Genomic DNA, 10621 nt, shown 5'->3' with positions numbered 1-10621 from the left:
GGCTGTTACTGCAGATTCCTGGACTCGCCCAGACCTGCTGCATTTGCATCTTAGGTGCACTCGGTACAGGGCACTCGCACTTATTTCTTTCCAGCCCCAGAAGCACTGCCAATGGTGCAGCCAGGGTGGAGAGCCTCAGACTGCAGCAAGCGTCCTGGGCTGGGCCAGGCACTGCCCAAGTCCTCCAGGTCTGGAATCTGGAAAGGAGCCTTTGGGGGTGAGGTGGGAGGGGAAATAGTGAGAAATAGGTGGAGGGGGAGGAGGGAAGAAGGGGGAAGGGGGAAGCAGAGAGCAGAAGAGGGCCTTAACTGAGGCAGAGACCAACACACTGGTGGCTTGTCCTTCATTTCCTTCCAAATTTCTTGGACTTGGGGGCTGGGGGGGGAGGGTGGGGTGGGAAGAACATGTTCAGACACCATCACCTCCTTCCTCACATCCTCACTAAACATGCAGAACATGCCTGGACAGCCTAGAAGGAGGACTTGAGCCTGTGTGCAAAGGCTTCCACCCACGAAACTGAGTTCCCTTTAACACCCTGGTCTTCATGAAGAACTAGAGTCTGAAGTACTTATAAACCAGACCCTTGAGGCACCTGAGTGGCTCAGTGGTTGAGTGTCTGCCTTTGGCTCAGGTCATGATCCCGGGGTCCTGAGATCGAGTTCCGCATCAGGTTCCCCGCAGGAAGCCTGCTTCTCCCTCTGCCTGTGTCTCTGCCTCTGTGTGTCTCTTACGAATAAATAAATAAAACCTTTTAAAAAAATAACAGACCAGACCCTTTATTGCTATACTTTTGTGAAATTGGGAACTTGATAGCAGATGGAGCCAAGGGCCCCAAAGGTATTTTGTCGGAGTTACACAAATGTCTACAGACAGCCAAGGTAGAAAGAACTCACAAGAAGGAAAAGAAACTGGTCAAGCATTCAGTGAGAAGAGGTAGGAAGAAGACGGGCAATCTGGAGGCGGCTTCTCACTGTGGCCCGGGTTCGAATGCTGGCTTTTCCCTTTACCCTCCGGGGACTCTGGAGCAAGTTACTGAATCTCTGTGCACCAGAATTGCCTCCTCAGATTACAGTAGCCCATACATGCCCCATAGGGTTTCAAATTTTTCTCAGGAATCTCACTAATGGGCTGGGCACTCTTGTGAAATTCAGTAGTGACCAAAATAGACAAAGTTCAGACTTTCATTTAGTGGGAGTTGATCTACTAAGACGAGAGAACCACTTGGAAGCGATGCCTTGCACACAGTACATGGCCAACAAATGTGCAGCACCTTCCGTCCACGCGGGACTCCACTGCCCTCCTGCTGGGGGGTCTCCAGCAGCTGTCAGTAGATTTGGGTGCATGGGTTCTCATCCAAGGTCCCATGAGGCTCCATTGTTCTCTGAGATTTGATCCCGCATTTGGCTCTGGGCCTTATATCTAATACCTCTGAGAACAACATCGCCTCGGCCCAGACAGAGGGCTCCGCTTCTCAAACCAGCAGAGGTTGGAAATGGTCTTTCTCCTGCTTTTTGCCTTTAGTCCAGGACACTAGCACCACATGGCGGCCCCCTGTCCTCTGCCCCATGCAATAGCCCCTTCCCTGCCTCTGCTTCCAGATGCCTCGAGAAGTGATAACTTCCTGGCAGCCAATTCAAGTGTGACAACGTTGTTTAGGAAAGAGCACTGTTTTCCTCTTTCAAGAAGTGGCACGTCTGCATTTACTAATAATCCCAGTCAATAGCCATTGAGCACCTATTGCACGTCTACTATATATACTTTCTCACCGAATTCTTGAAACATCTCTTTGAATTACATATTTCTTCTCCCATTTAATAGATGAGGAAGCTAAGGCCCATAGAAAGTAAGTAACCTGCCCAAAGACACACAGTAAATCAGAGAGGAGCATTTGGACGGCCTCTCCCCGGGACACCACACTGCCTACAAGAGGCCGCAGAGTGAAACCACCGGACCGGAGGACCCAGCAACAATCCGGGACTATTTCCAAACCCTGTGCAAGCTGACACTAGACAAACTTGGCAAGTAAGCCAAGAGGTCCTCACATGCCAAGCACAGTGGATGTTTCTTAGATGGCTTTGTGTCCTTTGTATTCATTATCAGCAAGAAACTCAACTGCACAGGCCAGAATACTTCATTCTAATGTAGATCTTTTAATTTTTTTTAAAGATTTTATTTATTCATGAGAGAGAGAGGCAGAGACACAGGCAGAGGGAGAAGCAGGGTCTATGCAGGAGCCCAAGGTGGGACTGGATCCCACCTCTCCAGGATCACGCCCTGGGCCAAAGGCAGGCGCCAAACCGCTGACCCACCCAGGGATCCCAATGTAGATCTTATAATCACTTCATGTCAACACAGCAACAGATATGGCCAGAGAGAGACCATAAGCCAGAAAGAATGTGCTGGAAAGCTTCAGAACAGTTCACTGGGGATCAAAACCTCATTGAGCTACAAGAGGCCTCTTGTATTAAAACCTCTGGGCTTGGGCCCCTGAGTAGCTCAGTGGTAGAGCGTCTGCCTTTGGCTCACATCGTGATCCTGGGGTCCTGGTTTCCAGTCCTGCATCATACTCCCTGCAAGGAGCCTGCTTCTCCCTCTACCTGTGTCTCTGTCTCTGTCTCTCTCTCTGTGTCTCTCATGAATAAATAAAATCTTAAAAAAAAGAAAACCACACACACAACAAAAACCTCTGGGTTTTTGGGTAACAGGAGAAGATTAGTGGAGTTCTAAATACAAAGAAAGTATGCAGAGAAAGGGTGGGGCCAGGTGAGGGTGGCAATGAGCTGGATCAGGCCGGAGCCGGGCAGGTTACAGGCTGGGCCCCAGGACACTGGGGATGGCCTTGTGTGGCTCACGAGGTCTGGCCTAGAGCAGGGGAGAAGCCGGGATCCCCGGGCACCGCGGTGGTGCTGGGGGTGTGGTCCAGGAGGTGCCGACCCTGTGGAGCATCGGGGCTTGGGGACTGCCCCAGAGTGGGGGCCGAGAGGGCTGGGTCTCACCGGGCAACGTGGGATTCCAGGCCGACCCCAGCCCGGCTGAGGAGAGCCCGTTAAACCGGAAGCCGAGGTCACGCGCTCTTGCCAACGTGCGTGGGGGGGAAGGAAGGGGGGAAGGAAGGAAGGAAGGCTTCGCAGCACAGAGGGGTCAGGCCACACCTCCGATCCAGCCTGGGAGACCAGCCCCCCCCCCCCCAGCTGCTGGCTCGGGAAGCTTCTCACGCTGGGCCTGCGTCTCGCGCTGGGCCCCCGGAAGTTGAGGCGAGGCCCTTGGTGCACTAGCGGGGGTGGCTGAGCCCAGTCGTCCGCTGGTCCGGGGAGCTCAGCCCGTTCACCGCAGAAGGTGCAGTAACCCCTTTACTCGGGAGGGGGTGCAGCCCGGAGAAGGACGGGAGAGGGGCCTGGAGGCATCGTCTGGTTTCGGGTAAGCGACGCGGGAAGGCTGGGGGACCCCGCACATCGCATGTGCAGCAGGCCCCACGGCCACCAGGAGGTTGCAAGTTGAAGCCTCCGCGTCCTCTGTAAGGCCAAGTCGTCCCGGGCCTGGGCCGCACGGCTCGGGCGGCGCCCCCTGCTGGCCGAACGCGCAGCTTCCGCGCGGAGAAAGGCCCGATTCGGCCCCGCGGCCCCCGAACCTCCGGCCGCGGCCGCTTGCTTGTCCGCGCCCCCCGCCGCCCCCGCACACCCGCTGCCCCCGCGCCCCCGGCCGCCCCCGCACACCCGCCGCCCCCGCGCCCCCCGCCGCCCCCGCACACCCGCCGCCCCCGCGCCCCCCGCCGCCCCCGCACACCCGCCGCCCCCGCACACCCGCCGCCCCCGCGCCCCCGCCGCCCCGCGCCCCCGCCGCCCCGCACACCCGCCGCCCCGCGCCCCCGCCGCCCCCGCACACCCGCAGCCCCCGCCGCCCCCGCGCCCCCCGCCGCCCCCGCACACCGCCGCCCCCGCGCCCCCGCCGCCCCGCACACCCGCCGCCCCGCGCCCCCCGCCGCCCGCACACCCGCCGCCCCGCGCCCCCGCCGCCCCCGCCCCCCGCCGCCCCCGCCCCCCGCCGCCCCGCACACCCGCCGCCCCCGCGCCCCCCGCCGCCCCCGCACCCCCGCCGCCCTGGCATAACTGGCGCGACCCGAGCCCGCGGCACCGCTGGTTCACTCCCTGCCGACCCCACGAGCCGCGGGCAGGAGAACCGCTTGTTTCTCCTCACTCACTTGTTTTTTTTCCTATTGCGGCGAAAGTCACATGAGTAAGACGTTCATAACGTGAAACTTTTTGAAGTGAGCGACTCAGTGGCAGCGAGTGAGCGCATTTACAGCGCTGTGCGACCGCCACCTCTAAGTAGTTCCAAAACATTTTCATTGCCCCAAAAGGAACCCATTAAAGGGGTTCACATCCATTAAAGGGTGAGTTGTTCCTCATTATCCCCCTTCCTGGCAACCCTGGCAACCCCCAACCTGCACTTCGTCTGTTGAAGTTGCACATTCTGGCTACTTCCTGCAGGTGGAGGCTGTGTGACCCGCTAGTCCGGCTTCTGCGCTTACATAGCGCGTTTGCGGATCCTGGATCCTGCGCGGTGTGACCTGTGTCCGGGCTCCTCGCGGCGGAGTAATGTGCCCTGGTATGGATGTACCGCGTTTTGTTTCTCCATCTGTTGACCGGCGTTTGGGCTATTTTCGCTTTCGGTTATTGTAAACGGTGCTGCTATGAACACCCACACTCATCTATTTATTTGAATAACAATTCTCACTTCTTTTCTTTTATATCATAGGACTGGAGTTGCTGGGTCAGATGGCAATCCTGTGTCTCACTTCCTGAGAAACCATCAAACCATTTCCCCATTGGTTGCACCATTTCACATTCCCCCAGCACTGTATACGGGTTTCAGTTTCTCCGTGTCCTGGCTAGCGCTTGCGATTTTTTCTGTATCTTTTTTTTTTAATATTTTTTAAAAAAATTATGAAGTTGTACCATGGCTGATTTTTCAAAGCGAATTAACTTAATATTTAAAGAAAATATTAAGAAAATAATAGCATGGCATATATGGATAGGGCAGGTAAGACTGGCAAACCCAAAGCCTGCAGTTTGGAGGCAGGAAAACAGATGTAGGCCAGTGTGTCACTTTTCTCTGGCCCACACTACCTCCCCTCCAGCAACCCAAGCCAAACCCAAACCTGACTACAGGAGGCCGGCAAACATCCTCTATCTCCTTCATAAAGGTGAGCTCAGGATGAGGCAAATCTCTTCCAGGTCAGAGGGCCTTCCTTGGGTCTCCCATCTTCTTGCTGCAGAGCCCAAACCACCTCTGGAGGCCCTACTGTGGTCCTGTGCACCAGAACGCCCAGATTTGGATCACCAGAGCCCCCAGGCCAGGTCTGTGGGCTACCTGACCTCTCCCCATGATTTTGGTTTTTAACTTCATATTAAAGTATAAAGTATGGGAGTTTTAAGCCTGCAATTTGTGTCGTTTCACAAATTCGACACTCTGGGTAGCCAGCCCCCAGATGAAACAGAACTTTATCAATAGCCCCGAACATCCCCAGAGGTTCATACTAACCCAAGAGTAAGCACTAGTTCGGCTTTTTTCTTTTAAGATTTTATTTATTTATTCGTGAGAGACACAGAGAGAGAGGCAGAGACCCAGGGAGAGGGAGAAGCTAGGCCTTCTGTAAGGGGAACCCAATGTGGGACTCGATCCCAGGACTCCAGGATCACAACCTGAGCCAAAGGCAGACACTCAACCACTGAGCCACCCAGGTGCCCCCACTAGTCTAACTTTTAATGCCACAGCCAAGCTTTGCTTGCTTTGAAGCATATGTAAACGGGCTTACAGAGCGGATACTTTTTGCGTCTGGCTTCTCCCACCAGCAGTGCCTGTGCAACGCTTCTTCACTGGAGTGTGTGACCGCCCTTTGTTCATGTCCACTGCAGTCTGGCATCCCCATTGTGTGGCTGTGCCACATGTCTTTATGTGGTCTGCAGGGGGCGGACATTGAGTGGTCTACAGCTTTGAGCTCTGTGCCCAGTGCTCCTGTGACATTCCACCTATGACCAGGGTACACAGGCCACTGTCCACCCATGTTCTGCTTTGACAGATGCGACCAGTTGTCTGTAGCTGTGCCAACTTACACTCTCACCAGATTGCATGAGAGCTCCAACTGCATGTCCTCACCAGGACTGGGCGTTATCAAGCTTTTTCCTTTGGATCATTTTGATGGGTGTGTGGTCATAGTTGTTTGAGGTCTTAGTTAATATTTCCCTGATAGCAAATACAAATGAGCTCCTCTTCATGTGTGTATGGGTCGTTTGGATTTCCTCTGTGAAATGCCTGATCAAGCCTTCTGTTTTCTGTCAGTTGTCTCTTTCTTACTGATCTGTAGTTCTTTATTCTGCTCATAAGCCCTTTATTATCCACTCTCATTCTGTGGCTTTTGAGAAATAGAATTTCTTAATCTTAATGCAATCTTTTGTTAAAAGATTTTATTTATTTATTCATGAGAGACCCAGAGAGAGAGAGGCAGAGACACAGGCAGAGGGAGAAGCAGGCTCCTTGTGAGGAGCCCGACGTGGGACTCGATCCCAGGACCCCAGGATCACGCCCTGAGCCAGAGGCAGATGCTCAACCACTGAGCCACCAAGGTGCCCCTTAATACAATCTAATTTATCATTTTTCCCCCATCATGCTTCGTGCTTTAAAAAAAAAAAAAGATTTGTTTATTTACTCTTGAGAGACACACACAGAGAGAGAGGCAGAGGCACAGACAGAGGGAGAAGCAGGCTCCATGCAGGATCCCGAAGTGGGACTCAATCCCGGGACTCCAGGATCGTACTCTGGGCCAAAGGCAGGCGCTACACCACTGAGCCACCCAGGGATCCCCGGAATACAGAGCTTTCTTAAACAGGATACAAAAAGCACTAAGCGGGCAGCCCCGGTGGCACAGCGGTTTAGTGCCGCCTGCAGCCCAGGATGTGGTCCTGGTGACCTGGGATCGAGTTCCACATCGGGCTCCCTGCATGGAGCCTGCTTCTCCCTCTGCCCCTCTTTCTCTCTATGTCTATCGTGAATAAATAGATAAAATTAAAAAAAAAAAAGCTCTGTACTCCAAGTTCATCAAGGTGTTCTTTTACATTGTCATCTGAAAGCAGATCTTTAAGACATTTGAAATTAACTTTTGTAATTGGTGTGAGGTTGGGCCTGGCATTATTTCCATGTGCATATCCAGTTGCCCCAGCACTAGTTACTGAAAAGGCTGTCCTTTCCTGACCCCATTTTGGGGTGAGTGATGATAGCAATTTCTCTTCGAGTGAAGGTAGGTGTGGATGTAAGGCATTTTGCTTTCTCTAAGTCTGGGAAGAGGGTTGCACTTAGGACTGTATCTGTCATAGCCACACAAATAGCAAATAGGCCCTAGGAGAAAAAGAGTCCTGTCCAGGAGCCAGGAGGCTGTCAGGAAATGAAGGAAAAGCCCCAGGGACTGACAGAGGTATCTAGATGGGACATTCACAGGGAGTTCAGGGGATGGGGTTTTGGCTTGGCAAGTGCAAGACGGAAAATGCGGGCAAAGAATTGATTAACTTTGACCGGGTCCCAGAACCAGGGCTGCCCTAGAGTGCAGGAGCTGTGGACCAGGGCCCAGGGCTGCGATCACCATCAGGATGTCCCACCCACGGAAATCTACTGAGAGGAGCTGGTAAGGCCCAGGACATAGGCCAGCCTTCCCTTGTAGTGTGAGGGGTCAGCCCCCATCCTGCGCAGCCATGATGGGCCCCTCATCCACAGAACCCAAAGGAAGAAGGTTGGGGCACAACCCATGGAGCATTGCCTCTGGAGACAGACCTCCTGGGTTGACATCCTGGATCCACCACTTGCTAGCTATGTAAACATGGGAAGACAACTAAACCTCTCTGTGCCTTTGTTTCATTTTCTGTAAATGGCAGTAACAATAGTGCCTACTTCCCAGGGCTGATCTGAGGATTAAATTGGGCCTACTTGCATCTGCAAGTGCTCAATAAATGTCAGCCACTGTTATTACCCTGGACGGCTAAATTCAGCCTCCCCGCCGGTGCTGTTCCCTGAGCGCAATGGAAACGAGGATCTTGAACAGCACGACCTAAGGGCCAGAATGTACGTCTCCAGCCTTGTCCAGGAGAAAGCGTGTCCACATCAGCTGGCCCCTGGGCACCTCTCCTGCCGGAGTCCTGGCTCAGGCTAAGGACTAACTGGGAGGACTCCTATGTGAGCCAGCCGGTGTACTGAGCCGGCCGGCCGGGGCCCCACTGGAGCCCAGCGCATGAGTTAGCAGGTGTGGGCGCCTGGAGAGGGTGCCCAGTCCCAGAGCCAGAAGCTGCAGCCTGCAGCCGAGGCCGGTGGAGGGTCTCAGTACCGCCACCCTGTGGGAAGGTGGACACTGCAAAGAGCTACCAGGCGGGAGCAAGTTCAGCAGCCAAGAAGCGGAGATCAGCCTGCGTTCTGCTCACCCAGGAACGGGCCCTGGCCCCGCCAGGACACCTGGACGGAGGGACACTCCCTTGGCTATCCAAAGATACCAGGAGTTCTGTGAGCTGTCAGGGTCATGTCTGCCCAGAGGGCCCACCTGTTCCTAACTCAAAGGTGACATTTCGGTGAGCATCAGTCCCGGGTTTGTGCATGACCCAGTTGCCCAGGCAGCCACGGCAGCTATCTGGCGCACAGGGACAGGACAGAGGGGGAGGGAGAGAGCCATGCACCTGGATTATTCACAGCGGGGGCTTCAACCACACCTCTGGCGGGCTTCCCCAGGGACACGTTGGCATGATCTATGTACTCCCACAGCAGCGCTGAGGCCCCCACACAACTCTGTGGGCCCTGAGCCCACGGCTCCAGAACAGGATTGGAGGCGGAGCAGAGGTGGCTGGAGCCTCACCTAACATGTAAGCTTATGCAGGGGGCTGCTCGAGTCCCAGACCCAGCTGGGGGACGTCTGCCAGGAGCAGGTGCAAGAGCCAGAGGCCTCAGTGGTAATACAGCTGCATGCACACCCGCAGGCTGCAGGGGCCCAGGGACTTCAGGGCCAGGCTGCCACCTATGTCAGACAGGGTATGCATGGATAAGAGCCCCTGGTGCTTGGGGAGCCAAAGTAGCCTGTCCTCTGCTCACCAAGCTGTGCTCCCCAGCATGAGGCTGTGTTGACCCAAGGAAGGGGCATCTTTTACACAAAGCCACTCAAGAAGCCAACACAGCTCTGCCCAGGGCACATGGGTGCAGACAAGGAGGCCCAAGGCCAACGAGCTGTTCAAAACCCTGGTTCCAATTCACTGTTCACTGACTTTTGGGAAAAAAAGCTTATGCTTGGTGTTTTGATTCCCCTGTTGCAAGCTGGAAAGTAGCTTGCCTGGTCTGGTGTACATTTCCTGTGAGCTGGGTTAGTTCCTGTAGACTAGAGTCAGTTCCTGTGGACTGATCATCTCTAGGTGCTCAGACGGATTGAGCATCTGACCTGCAGGACCACCCCCCACCAGCAGCCTCTTGAATCCCATGTCCATCTCCATCTTGACCTCTGCTAATATATTTATCCTCCTAAGGCCCTCAGTGAGTACCGTAAAGGATTCTCTCCTCCCTTCTCCTCCCCTCGTTCCACCACTTTCCCAGCACCAGCCTCTCCCAAGCAAATGTCTTTCCTGGGATGCCTGGGTGGTTCAGTGGTTAGCATCTGCCTTTGGCTCAGGGCATGATCCTGGGGTCCTGAGATCGAGTTCCACATTAGGCTCCCTGCCTGGAGCCTGCTTCTCCTTCTGCCTAAGGTTCTGCCTCTCTGTGTGTCTCTCATGAATACATAAATAAAATCTTTTTAAAAAACAAAAATAAAATGTCTTTCCTGAGTCTGAGATGTGATGGTAATGGATACTATCCATTCTCCACCATGGATATGTAACATTTTTTTACTTCTGTTTGGATCCTACCTTATTTCAAAATAATTTTAGGCTGCTGGTAGGAGTAAGCACACCCCTGTCCAAGTCATAAGACTGTTGTAAAAATTAAATGTGGAACATTATCAAACACAATACAAATGTGATGTTGCTATTTTCTCCAAAAGGACTTAGCCCACCCTAGTCTGCCCCCTTCCACTAGTAGAGTTGCCAATGGTAACCCCAAAACTTTCCAAGTTCTCTGAGCTGAACTCAGGGCTGATGCATGATTGCCTCCTCCTCCACCACCTTCCACTATGGCTTCAAAAGTTCCATAGATGCATTAGGGTTTTCTGTGTGCTGGTCAATGTGCTAAGAGCTTTAAATGTAGCATTGAATGTCAACTTAGTAGACTCTTGTTGTCCCCATTTTTTTAAAAAAGATTTTATTATTTATTTGAGGGAGGGAGGCAGAGAGCATGCGCGCACGCACATAAGTAGGGGGAGAGGCAGAAGGAGGAGAGAGAGCAGCCGACTCCCCACTAAGCAGGGAGCTCCATATGGGGCTCGAACCCAGGGCCCCTAGATCATAACCCAAGCCAAAGTCAGATGGTTAAGAAACTGAGCCACCCAGGTGCCCCATTCCCATTTTATAAATAAGAGGACTGAAGCTCATAATTCATATAATTTACCCATGATCCTGCAGGTAATAAGTGAAAGAGCTATCCCACGAAATGGTGATTTTATCCCCAG

At 53.7% G+C, this 10621-nt stretch overlaps 1 long non-coding RNA gene across 3 annotated transcripts; it reads left to right on the top strand.

Annotated features, from left to right (window-relative positions):
* Nucleotides 1-358: 358 nt before the first annotated feature.
* Nucleotides 359-5441, top strand: LOC129520181 (uncharacterized). 3 transcript variants are annotated; one of them, XR_008666502.1, is made up of 4 exons: nt 359-3417; nt 4226-4390; nt 4488-4605; nt 4756-5441. It is a non-coding gene; the product is annotated as an uncharacterized LOC129520181 (long non-coding RNA). The 3 variants fall into 3 exon arrangements; XR_008666503.1 differs by lacking the exon at nt 4226-4390 and having other exon boundaries at nt 3126-3417; XR_008666501.1 differs by having other exon boundaries at nt 3289-3417; nt 4226-4605.
* The last annotated feature ends 5180 nt before the right edge of the window (nt 5442-10621 follow it).

The sequence above is a fragment of the Nyctereutes procyonoides genome, unplaced genomic scaffold, assembly GCF_905146905.1.
Source record: "Nyctereutes procyonoides isolate TBG_1078 unplaced genomic scaffold, NYPRO_anot_genome, whole genome shotgun sequence".
NCBI lineage: Eukaryota > Metazoa > Chordata > Mammalia > Carnivora > Canidae > Nyctereutes > Nyctereutes procyonoides.
Note: the sequence above shows the minus strand (reverse complement) of the source record. Positions and strands in the feature narration are given on the sequence as shown.